General features: G+C 38.2%; 1 protein-coding gene across 3 annotated transcripts in view; it reads right to left on the reverse strand.

Moving 5' to 3' along the window:
- Window positions 1-12,592, reverse strand: part of RUNDC3B (RUN domain containing 3B) — a 155,615-nt gene that overhangs the window by 33,531 nt on the left and 109,492 nt on the right. The window lies entirely within an intron of this gene.

Genomic DNA, 12,592 nt, shown 5'->3' on the forward strand with positions numbered 1-12,592 from the left:
GCATATAAAATGGAAAAAGGAACTGAAGTTTCACAAGAGTTCTTACACACTATTTGCCTGTGGAGAATTTTTGCCCTATGACGAATTAAGGTACTGCCTTTTTCTATGGGAAGCTGCCTGGTCCTCTGAAACAGGAGATAAGACATCTCAGCGTATTGAATAGGCCTAGTTTCCATCCATGCCACATCTGTGTTCCACTGTTTGTGAGGAATGTGGACACAGTAAATCCTGGCACTTGCCTTGCTATTATGAAAAGTAAAGCCTCCTGGAGGATGCTGTGTAAGGCAGGCCTTTTCTCTCACCACTCCAGTACACTAGGGGGCAGGCAAGTGAATTAAGTTAGGTTGAAAACCCCATCCCTGAATTTTGAATCTTGACCTGAGTCCATTTAGAGTGATAAACAGACGAAGCAGTTTATTTGTTCTAGCAGTGAGGTCCTGACCAAAATGTACCAGCAAAGAGAGATTCCTGATGTTCCTACTTCCCAACCCTCTGAAGTAGCTCAGCCTACCTCTCTCCAGGCCTACTTTCCCAGTATCTTATCCATTCCATGAGTTATTGATATCAATCTAATGAATTCCATTTGTGCTTTAAGAGTTGGTTGCGACTGCTTGCAATCAAAGAATCCCATTACTTACCTTAGAACAAGCAAAACGTACCAAGTTAACTTCAAGACCTACTCAACGGTAATCCAACTGATGTTAATATACGAAGAATGAGGAAATTTCTCATTTGGCCAAGCTTAAAAATAGGTTCATCTTAAATTACTCAACAATTACTGTTATTTCATAGTGCAAAATCAGGGGCAATTAAAGGTGAAACTATGTGATAATTAGCATTTAACTAATTAAAACTGTAACCAATGCTAATATTACTGAGCTAATCTAAAAACTAAATCGTTCCATATGAGATAGATACTACTTGTCGCTTATGTCTATAAGTCAATTTAACATTCTCTCATTAAGGTAATAATTCTACAGAAAAATACACTAAGGGGAAATTGTTTAATTTACTAAGAAAGTAGAAATCATATACGTATTCCAGCTAATTTTAAGAACTTTCCTGTAGTATCTACCTCTAAACTGGGAGACAGTCAGCTATTTTCTCTTTAGATTCTCAGTAGGAATTATGTAGGAATTTGGCCACGCACACACACACACACACACACACACACAAATAATTCAATCTTTTCCTCCCCAGCTTTACTGAGGTATAACTGACAATTTAAAATGTATACATTTAAAGTGTACAACTTGACGATTTGATATACAATGTGAAATAATAACCACACTCAAGCTAACTGACACATCCAACACCTCACATAGTTAACCTCTTTTTTTGTGTGATGAGAACACTTATCTACCCTCTCAGAAAATTTCAAGTATACAATATTGTTAACTATAGTCACATTGTTATACATTAGATCTCCAGAATTTATTCATCTTGCATAACTGAAACTTTGTACTTCTGAACCATATCTCCCCAACTTCCCCTCTCTCCAGGCCCTGGTAACAATCATTCTATTCTGTTTCTCTGAATTTGACTATTTCAGAGTCCACATATAAGTGGGATGGTGCAGTATTGGTCTTTCTGCATCTAGTCTATTTCACTTAGCATAATGTCATCCATGTTGTCATGAATGACAGGATTTCCTTCATTTTTAAGGCTGAATTATCATCCATTGTGCCTCTATGTGTGTATACAGACACAGGGTCTTTATATATATATCACATATTCTTCATCCATTCATCCATGGACACATGGATGCTTAAGTTACCTCTACCTCTTGGCTACTGTTAATAATGCTGAAACTAACATAACAATGCAGATATCTCTTCAAGATTCTGAAATAGAGTAGGACCCTGAGGGGTCCTCCTGGGTACAAAAGGCTTTCCTTGTCCCCAGTTTCTTGTTTGTAGAAAAAGGCTTTGTCTCCTAGGCCTTCCCTGAGTTCCAAAGAAGAGATTCAAGCAGTTGTTAATTAGGGAAGTGAGGGAATGCAGAAACAAAGGAAAAGCAGTTGAGAAACAAGAGCTCAGTGATAAAACAGAGTCTGAATTCCTCCTCGAGGCATATACAAAACAATCTGACACATATCTTTGAGCTGTTCTGTAGGAACTAAGACCCTGCCCCCCCACCCAGGTGGAGGATGGTGACTACAGGCTGGACACAAGCACGGGGACCCCAGACTGGTTGGAACAAGAAGGCTGATGATTAAGATTCCTGAAACACCACCCGGTTACCTCACCACTAACCAATCAGAAAAAAGTCAAGTCCCCTGCAACCCTCATCCCAAATGTTGCCTTTAAAAACGTTATGCCCTGGCCAGCTGGTAAGATGGATCTGAGACAAACCTTTGTCTCCCCATCTTTTCAGCACCCTTTTCGATCAATAAACCTTTCTCTGCTCCAAACTCCAACTTTTCAGTTTGTTTGGCCTCACTGTGCGTGGGGCACACGAACTTGGGTTTGACAACAATCCTAACTTCCCTTCCTCTGGATAAATACTCAGAAGTGGGATTGATGGATCATACAATAGTTCTATTAATTTTCTGAGGAAGCTCCATACTGTTTTCCAAAGAGGCTGCACCAATTTACATTCTCACAACATTGTCCAAGGATTCCCTTTTTTCTACATCCTTGCGAACACTCATCATCTATCATCTTTCTGCTAATAGAAATTCTCACAGGTGTGAGGTAATATCTCATTGTAATTGTAATTTGCATTTCCCTGATGATTAGCGAAGTTGAGCATCTTTCCATGTACCTGTTGGTCATCTGTATGTCTTCTTTGGAGAAATGTCTATTCAAGTCTTTTGCTCATTTTTTAATTGGTTTGTTTGTTCCTATTGAGTTGTACGAGTTCCTTAAATATTTTGGATATTAACTCTGGAAGGGAGCAATGTTTGCCACCCCAAAATACATGTCTTTGGCATAAGAATTAATTTAGAATGATTGTTTTTAAGAAAAAGAAGACTCAGAAGTCTTTATTTTTACCATCCCCTTAGCTACCTAAAGAATTTAGATAATGGGTCTGGTTCCAGGAATAGAGCTATCACCAAAGACACCTTCAAAGAATATGGGCTAGGTGTGGTAAGGGAGAGATCAGAGTCTACTCTGCGTCTCACTATCTTTGCATGGTCAAGCAAACATTTGTTTACCAAACACTTACTTTCTCATCTCCATGTAAATTTCATCCCTCCACTCTGAAGTCCCAAACCACTACTTCCAACATCCTACCCTCTTTTGTCTTTAGCTGAAGATGGTATTTAAGGTGAGGGTTTCAGCCAGAGCACCCTAGCTTCAAAAACTAGATCTTACATTCTTTTGAGCCCTCAATATTACATTCATTATTTTAATGAAAGACAAAAAGATGAAATTTCCACAGTTTGGTCTCTTTCCTTCCTTTCAGAGATTAGGCTCAAGTCTACTGCTACTTTACAAGCTCTTTTAAAAGATGTAGAATCCCATATGTATAACTGATTCACTTTGTTATAATGCAGAAACTAACACACCATTGTAAAGCAATTATACCCCAATAAAGATGTTAAAAAAAAAAAGATGCAGAATCCCATTCTCTATATTTTGAGAGCAGTGCTTAGTCAATTCAAAGCTGTCCATATTATTCTGTTCACTTACTTGATTCTTTATCCTGTGTCTCCAAACTTGAGGGTTATCCTCTCTCCCTCACTTTGCTCCTTTCCCACCTACCTCAGATGCTGTGCTGATGCCCATGATGAAGCTTTACTTTCAGCCTCTAGATATACATAAGGCATATAGCCCTTGGCACTTCGCATTTAATATCTGTGACTCCACGTACTCCTAAGGAATCCCAAAGGTCCGTGGCATGAGGCAATTTTCAATTTTGATAAGTCAATACATTGGACGCTGATGGCTACAAGACAAGTTCTGAGAGTGAGTCTAGCAAATGCCCAACACCCCTGCTGCACACCTTTGTTACTTTCCACTTACTATTTATTTCCTGATGTACTGTAATTCTCAGGATATAGTCCAGTACTATTTGTGACAGGGCACACTGAGAAAATCTTAGGCTACAATCTTCATGAAAACAAAGAACCTAATCTAGCAGGACTACAGGAGTGCAAAATTTTATGCTCATGAGCATAATACTGAGAAGCATAACGAGAATAATGAGAATGAGGTAGAGAGCACTGAAGTTCCAGAAAGGGAAAGCCACCGAACACCAGGTGTTGATACACTCCACCCCTCACTCTCCTAGGAACACAGGGTAAGAGAGTTACGGCCTCCAAGCCTCTCTTGACGACCCTGGAAAAGGAAGAGGACCACCACTCAGGCACTATTTGTTTACTGTCGGTGTTGGTGGCTGCCGTCCACTCAGTGTAAACTCTATGAGGGCAGGGACTTTGTTTTATTCACTCCTGAATCACCGGCACCTAGAACAGGGCCTGGCTCTTCATGGCATTCTCAATATTTATTTGTCAAATGAATGAATAAAGGCCAGAGAAGTTACAAAAGCAATTTAGCACCAAAAGAAATTTAGCACCAATGAGAGTTACTTTTTTTTTTTGGCTGTGCCGCACAGCATGTGGGATCTTAGTTCCCTGACCAGGGATCAAAATTGTGCCCCCTACAGTGGAAGCATGGAGTCTTAACCACTGGACCACCAGGGAGGTCCCTACTCTTCTTCATTTAAAGTTTACCAGAATTGGAAAATGCTCATATAGCTTGTGAATATCCTAATTTCTTCATAATTTTAATATAAAAGTTTCTTTGGGACTTCCCTGGTGGTCCAGTGGTTAAGAATCCACCTTCCAATGCAGGGGATGAGGGTTCAATCCCTGGCTGGGAACTAAGATCCTACATGCCTCAACTAGAGAAGCCCAAGCGCTGCAACTAGAGAAGCCTGCACGCCGCAATGAAGACCCAACGCAGCCAAATAAATATTTTTAAAAAATAAATCTTTGTGTTTTGTTTTCTGTTAATTTTAGACACAGCCATGGGATAAAGACTCACTTTGTATCACTTTACAATTATTTCCCTTCAAATAAAACATTTTGAAAGAAGCAGCCTAAAAAGGAGCCACATCCCCCCAAATTTTAAATTATTTACCTATGAAGTATTCTTGCCCAAAAAGTTAACCCCAAATCAAAGTCTCTTAAATGCTTTTCAACCTTGTTTACACTTAAAAAAAAATTGAAGTATAGCTGATTTACAATAGTATACTAATTTCAAGTATATAGCGTAGTTATTCGATATTTTATGAATTATACTCCACTTAAAATTATTATAAAATGTTGGCTATATTCCCTGTGCTATAAATTACATCCTTGTATCTTATTTATTTTATCCTGGTTGCACTTTAGACCTTAACTGGACAGTATCTTTTGAAAAGAAAGAAACATTAATGAGTAATTTATTTTTTTAAAAAATTATTTTATTTATTTTTGACCGTGCTGGGTCTTCGTTGCTGCGCGTGGGCTTTCTCTAGTTGTGGCGAGCTGGGTCTACTCTTTGTTGCGGCGCGCAGGCTTCTCATTGTGGTGGCCTCTCTTGTTGCGGAGCGTGGGCTCTAGGTGCACAGGCTTCAGTAGTTGTGGTGCGTGGGCTCAGTGGTTGTGGCTCGTGGGCTCTAGAGCGCAGGCTCAGTAGTTGTGGCGCACGGGCTTAGTTGCTCCGTGGCATGTGGGATCTTCCCGGACCAGGGCTCGATCGCATGTCCCCTGCATTGGCAGGCGGATTCTTAACCACTGCGCTACCAGGGAAGCCCTAATGAGTAATTTAGAACCTCGAAAAACACTCAGATGCCTCCTTTTCTTTCTTTCTTTTTTTGGCTGTGCTGTGTGGCTCGTGGCATCTTAGTTCCCTGGCCAGAGACTGAACCCAGGCCCCCAACGCAGACTCCTAACCACTGGATCACCACGGAATCCCCTCAAATGCTTCCTTTTCCCTCTCATTTTAAAATATAAGATAAACCCTGGATCCTTAGAGGAATGGATGATTCCAGGACAGGAAATATAGAAGATGAGCCTGGGATATCTTGTACCAGAAAGCAAGAAAATTAGCAAAGACAAATGTGTCATGTCAGAAGGACACAGGAATGAATATAAAGGCATTTCCATTAGTCAAAGATAGGACAATTTGAGGATCAAAAAGAAAAATTTATGGGACAGAAATACCCTGAATATAGGCATTTCTGCTATAGTGCAGAAACAAAACAAAACAGCGTTCTGCAATTACACACTGAAAATAGCTGGCCTTATGGGGAGAACAGGGTTAGGGGCTGACAACTCAAAGTCTATTCAACTTTCCAACTACAACACTAAGAAAAACTGTGACAAACCTAATAAAACTTCAAACCCAATTTAAAATATTTGTTAAATTCCTATTAATTAAAGAAATATTACAATAACTTTACAACGACAACAGCTTTAACAACAACAAAAAAGGAAAAGCCATTTGATGGAAGAGGGTGCAAGGAAGGGTCAAGGCTGCTGAGGCTGAGGTTTGCCATGGGGGCAAGGACAACTACAGAACAAGCACCTCCAAGTTCTAGCTCAACTGAGCTAGAGGAAAGCACGGTGAGAGAGTATTATGTACAGTGAGAGAGTGCCATCTGTTGGTGGCCTGCAGTATTTGCCTGTAGTAGTGTATTCTGCATTCTGCTGGTGTTTTATTTATTTATTTATTTATTTAGGCTGCGCCAGGTCTTAGGTGTGGCGTGCGGGATCTTTAGTTGCACACTGCGGGCTTCTTAATTGTGGCATGTGGACTCTTAGTTGCAGCGTGCATGTAGGATCTAGCTCCCAGACCAGGGATCGAACCCGGGCCTGCTGTGTTGGGAGCTTGGAGTCTTACCCACCAGGTAAGTCCCTGCTGGTGTTACTTTTTTGAGAAATGTTAACCTCTAGGAAAAAATCAATTATGAATCAAGGCGATTTCTTTGCTATACTAACATCATCCCCTTACTTATGAACCTTGTATGCGCTAATTCACATTATAGAAGAGATTATATGTAACAAGTTCATAACCTCAAAAGAGAGAAAGCAAAGCAAAATCTTCACTTCATTAGGAGCTAAGTAGGACATCAGCATCTTACTTTGAAAATTAATAATACCCTGTAAGAACTGTCATGGTAACCACCAAATAGCCCTGATAAGGAAAAGTTCTTTATAGATGATTCTAGCTTTTAAGCATGGAGGGAATAACAATTAGGAAATCACCATTTTACAAATCCTGATGAATCAACTGCTCCAAGTAATGCTCATCCATGGTCAAGCCATTAGATGAAAGGCTGATGAGAACTTACACAAAGGAGAAATAAGGCTGTAACCACCTAAATCCACTGTCCTATTTTAAGATCAATAAAAGTGGGACAACTTGTCTGCTTCCCAATATGAAGTACTGAGCACTACCTATAAAATATTCTTGTCATAAAATTAAACTCAAATTTAGCCCAGCACCTCAGAGCAGTGGTTTTCAATGCTGACTGGACATCAGAAACACCTGGGAAGCTTTTTAAACACTTGTACACTTGCCTGGGTCCCACCTTTGACAAATTAAATCAACATCTCTTGAGGTAAGGCTCAGGCAGGCATCCTCGTTTTTCAAAATATACTTTTAAAAGGCTCCCTGAAGGATTCTAAATGTGCAACCAAGATTGAGAACTACTAATCCAGAGTTAAGAGGATATACTTTACAGAATAAACAGTACAAAGCAGTGATTTCTCAAACTTTAATGTGTCAATTAATCCCCTGAGGATCTTATTAAATACAGATTCTGATTCAACAGGTCTGGGGAGGGGCCTGAGAATCTGCTCCCAGATGATGCAAATGTAGCCAGTCCACTTTGAGAAGAGAGGATATAGTACAGAGAATACAGGTGTCCAACACCAATTAAGAAAAGTCACATATGGAATTAAAATTTTTCTAGTAGCCGCCTTAAAAAGCAGGTGAAATTAATTTTAATGATGCACTTATTTAACCCAATACATCCCAAACATTATCATTTCAATAGGTAGTCAATATAGAAAGTTACTAATGAGACATTTTACATTCTTTATTTCACACTATCCGGTGTGGATTTTATACTTACAGCATATCTTAGCTCAGACCAGCCACATTTCAAGTGCTCAACAGTGACATGTGGCTAATGGCTACATACTGGGAGGCATAGGCATATAAGAACAAGGTAAATAAACCACAAAGAACTAATCCAGAATGCTGGACGTTGTGCAGGAAAAGTCTGCAAATAGACAATGACAGGAAAAGTAAAAGTGGGGAAAACTGTTCTAAATTAAGAGGCTTATGAGACATAACTATACGTAAAGTATGAGTGAATCCTGATTTGAAAAAGATCAACTACAAAAAAGTTTCTTTTAAAACAATTACGGAAATTTGGTATGAAAGCACATTCCATGATAAAAACAATTGTCCCTAATTTTATCAGGTGTGATTATGAAATTATGTGAGAAAGTATCCATAGTTTTTACAGATGTACAATGAAGTACATAGGAATCAAAGGGCATGATTGCTTCAAAATCGTTCAGCAAAAAGTGAAAAAGAAAAAAGACAAGTAAAGCAAATGTGACAAATTCTGTTCAATCTGGGTGACGGGCAATCAGGGGTTTATTCTACAATTCTTTCTTTTGTGGATACTTGACAATTTCATTTTTTTTATTTTATAAATTTAGTTATTTTTGATTTATTTTTGGCTGCACTGGGTCTTCAGTGAGAGGGGGCTGCTCTTGGTTGTGGTGCATGTGCTTCTCATTGTGGTAGCTTCTTGTGTTGCAGAGCATGGGCTCTTGGCACGTGGGCTCTGTAGTTGTGGCCTGCGGGCTCTAGAGCACAGGCTCAGTAGTTGTGGTGCAGGGGCTTAGCTGCTCCGCCGCATGTGGGATCTTCCCGGACCAGGGCTCAAACCCATGTCCCCTGCATTGGCAGGTGGATTCTTAACCACTGAGCCACCAGGGAAGTCCCTTGAAAATTTCTTAATAAAAAATTAAAAATATAATAATAGCTTCAGAATTTAAATGCTAATTATAATTTTATAAGTGTTAAATGCTAAAGAACAGAAATAACTAAACAAAACAATATTTATATGTTAATAGTGATATTGTCTGATTTATAAATTGTAATTTAGGGATGCTTCCCTTTTTCATGTACTCAATGTAAAACATTTGCCAAATAAAATGAGTCACTTCTCCATGAAATTTGTAGGGCAGTTCCAACTGTTGTAGGCCCCTGGCCCAGATACAAGGACATCTGCTCAGATATAAGAGACTCTGCCAGCAGTTTTAATCTAACAAAAGGACTGTAAAGGCAATGAAATGCCATTCATATCAAATAAGTACACCTTTCCTGTTGTAATATATAATTTCTTCCTAATACCAAGAAAATACAATAGAAATGGTTCTACCTATCTGATACCTGGCCTTTTTCTCTTCTGGATGCATTTTCTTGACTTTTCTGTTCTTATATGGATAATAGAGTATGTAATATATATTAGCATGATTGTAATTTAATATTTTAATAACTGTTACCTGCCAAAAATATATATGACCAGCAACTGTCATGATCTGTCCATTACTAACTGGGCTATGATGGCATCACTGCATTCTCCTGTTAGAATCCATACCACTCATCCTAAAATTTGTAAACCAGGATGCCATAGCATCCTTGGCTTCTGGTTTGCAGGCCAACAGATCAAACCATCACTAACTCACCACGAACTACACCAAATTGGCTGTTGAACTTATAACAATGGCTTAGTTTTAGCAATGCATGATTCTTCACTCTACAATTTAGACTCTTCAGTCCCTTCTCTAGGGAGCCCTGTAAGACATTTTACTATTCCTGTTCTTCAAATCATGAATAGAAAAATTTCATCAACTAAATATAAAAGACTCCCTATTACACATTTTATTGGTATTAATCATGACAAAGAATTTAGCTTTTGCATACTGTTCTGAAGCTGTCTATTCTTGAGGTCTGCAATCAGTGTTTTACAAAGAATCTTTTGTACAGTAGAACATCTATCTGAAGGTCTATCACGGATCCATAATATTATTATAAATATTAATCCAACTACCATTTAGAAACTAGATCTCAAAAGCGATACTCAGGAATAATACAATCAAGTCCAAATTCATTGTCTGGGCATGATAAGGTAAAGCATTTTAAACTCACTATTTATCCGAGTGAATTTATCAAGGAGATCTTAAGGTTTCTGTAAGCCAAAACAGGCTAATAATCTTGACTACCTTCTTTGTCCTACCTGTGTTAAACATGATACCACTTAATACTCATAATAATCCACAAGGTGAATATTATCTCAGTTTTACAAATAAGGAAACAGAGGCTCCAAGATATTAATCAAGATTGAGCTCATATTAGGCAAGGACAGAGCCAGTATCTGAACACAGTCCTGATTTGCAAGAAAGCTTTGGGATACTCCTCTACCATATCACACTGTGCACTCTACTGCCAAAACTACAAGATGTTCAGATTTTATGAGTATTCAAAGACATTATTAAAGCATACTTTAACAGTAATTCAACAATACAGATAACCATTGAGAAATATACAAAAAGCTAAGTGACAAATTATTTAAATCACCCAGGAAAGGCTAATCAACATAATGTAGAAGCAAATACTTCATGCTTCATATTCTATTTAATGCTCCTTTTCTGACCTTTTTCTTTATACATTATACATTTTAATCTTCTCAAGGCCACTTTTATCTCCTCTGGATTAACAAAGGGAACTTCAGTGCCCAACTCTGACTGCAGGCCTTCCTAACTGTTGGTAAAAAAAATATCAGGAAGGAAAAAATGTCCACTCTCTCCCTATAGTTTCAAGGTGCCCAGAGATTATCTGCACCTTAAATATGATTCTGATAACGAAGTAAATCGTAAACATTCTGGAAGGCATGTATCTTACTCTTCCATTAAGTATTCTTGTGATGGTTTTTGTACAAAGGAACCTTGTAAGACACCAATTTACAACCTAGCCAGAGACTGTAGCCATGGTATGTGAAAATAAATCTTTAACCTCTAAACTCAAGTCTAATTCTCACCAGTGGCCTTAATTTTTTATTTTTTGCTCTAGTAACTTAAATAGATTAAAAATAACTCTAAGGTTTCTTTGCAAAATCAGGAAGATCAACGACACTTCTACCACAAAAGTAAGATAAAACCGTAACTTGTATATTCTTTTTCAAGCTAAAAAGTTTGAGACTGTTTCCTTTAAATTATCAGAAGCAAAATAAATGTGATACAGTCAAATTTAATTCTTCAAATGAAAATCTCTCTGTGATGAAATAAAAACCAACTACATACTTATTTATAAGTTAAAAGCATTTAGACAAACTACCAGTATTATTTGCAAAAGAAAAATTATTTTCTTAATCTCTTAATTGTAAAGAAATAACCAGGAATCTCTACTGTTGGCTTCATAAAATTCTTCTCTCTGCTTATAGTAGTGAGGGGCTACGGGAGGTATTAATCTGCCCCTCAGTGACTGATACCCCATACGACACACTCTCTTTAAGATATTAGAAAAAAATGGGACTTCCCTGGTGGCGCAGTGGTTAAGAATCTGCCTGCCAATGCAGGGAGCACGTGTTCGATCCCTGGTCCAGGAAGATCCCACATGCCGCAGAGCAACTAAGCCCGTGCGCCACAACTGCTGAGACTGTGCTCTAGAGCCTGGGTCCACAACTACTGAGCCTGCGTGCCTAGAGCCCGTGCTCTGCAACAAGAGAAGCCACTGCGATGAGAAGCCCATGCACCGCAACGAAGAGTAGCCCCTGCTCGCCATAAATAGAGAAAGCCCACATGCAGCCACAAAGACCCAATGCAGCCAAAAAATAAAATTTAAAATACGTTTAAAAAATTAGAAAAAAAGTAAAAAACAATATGCGAACATAATTCTTTTTATCAAGATACAAATTCCCAGAAAACATTTAATTTTTATGCTCCTTAATAAAACTTTACTTTAAAAAAATCATTTTTTATGCTTTTAGTCTCAAAGTATCTCCTTGCAAATTACTTGTTAATTACAAAAGGAACAACAGTAACTATACAGAAGAGAAAAACACCTTAACCAAATGACTAAAATTAACATCACTAATAAAAGGTCAACAGACTTCATTGACCTCTGCATGTGATATCCTGAGGACACACTGCTTACGCTGTATTCCAGCCACAAATGGATAAGCTCATTCTAATCACAAGGAAAAGCAAACAAACTCAAATGGACGGATAGTCTATAAAATTACTAGCCTGCATTCTCAGAAATAACAATCTCATGTGAGACAATCACTGAAAAACTATTCTAAGTTAAAAGTGACTAAAGAGAATGACAGCCAAATGCAAAATGTGATCCTGGATTGGATCCTGTACCAAAAAACCAAAAGCAGTAAGAAACATTACTTGGACAATTGATGAAAGTGAAATATGAGTTACAGGTAAAAGAAGTATTTTACTGATTTAAATTTCTTAAAATGAGAGCCGAAGTGTGGGTATTTAAAATAATGCCATTGTTCTTAGGAAAAACACACTGAAGTACTAAGGGGTAAAGAGATAATGATGTATGCAACCTCTCAGGTA

This window comes from Phocoena sinus, chromosome 9 (assembly GCF_008692025.1).
Source record: "Phocoena sinus isolate mPhoSin1 chromosome 9, mPhoSin1.pri, whole genome shotgun sequence".
Lineage (NCBI taxonomy): Eukaryota > Metazoa > Chordata > Mammalia > Artiodactyla > Phocoenidae > Phocoena > Phocoena sinus.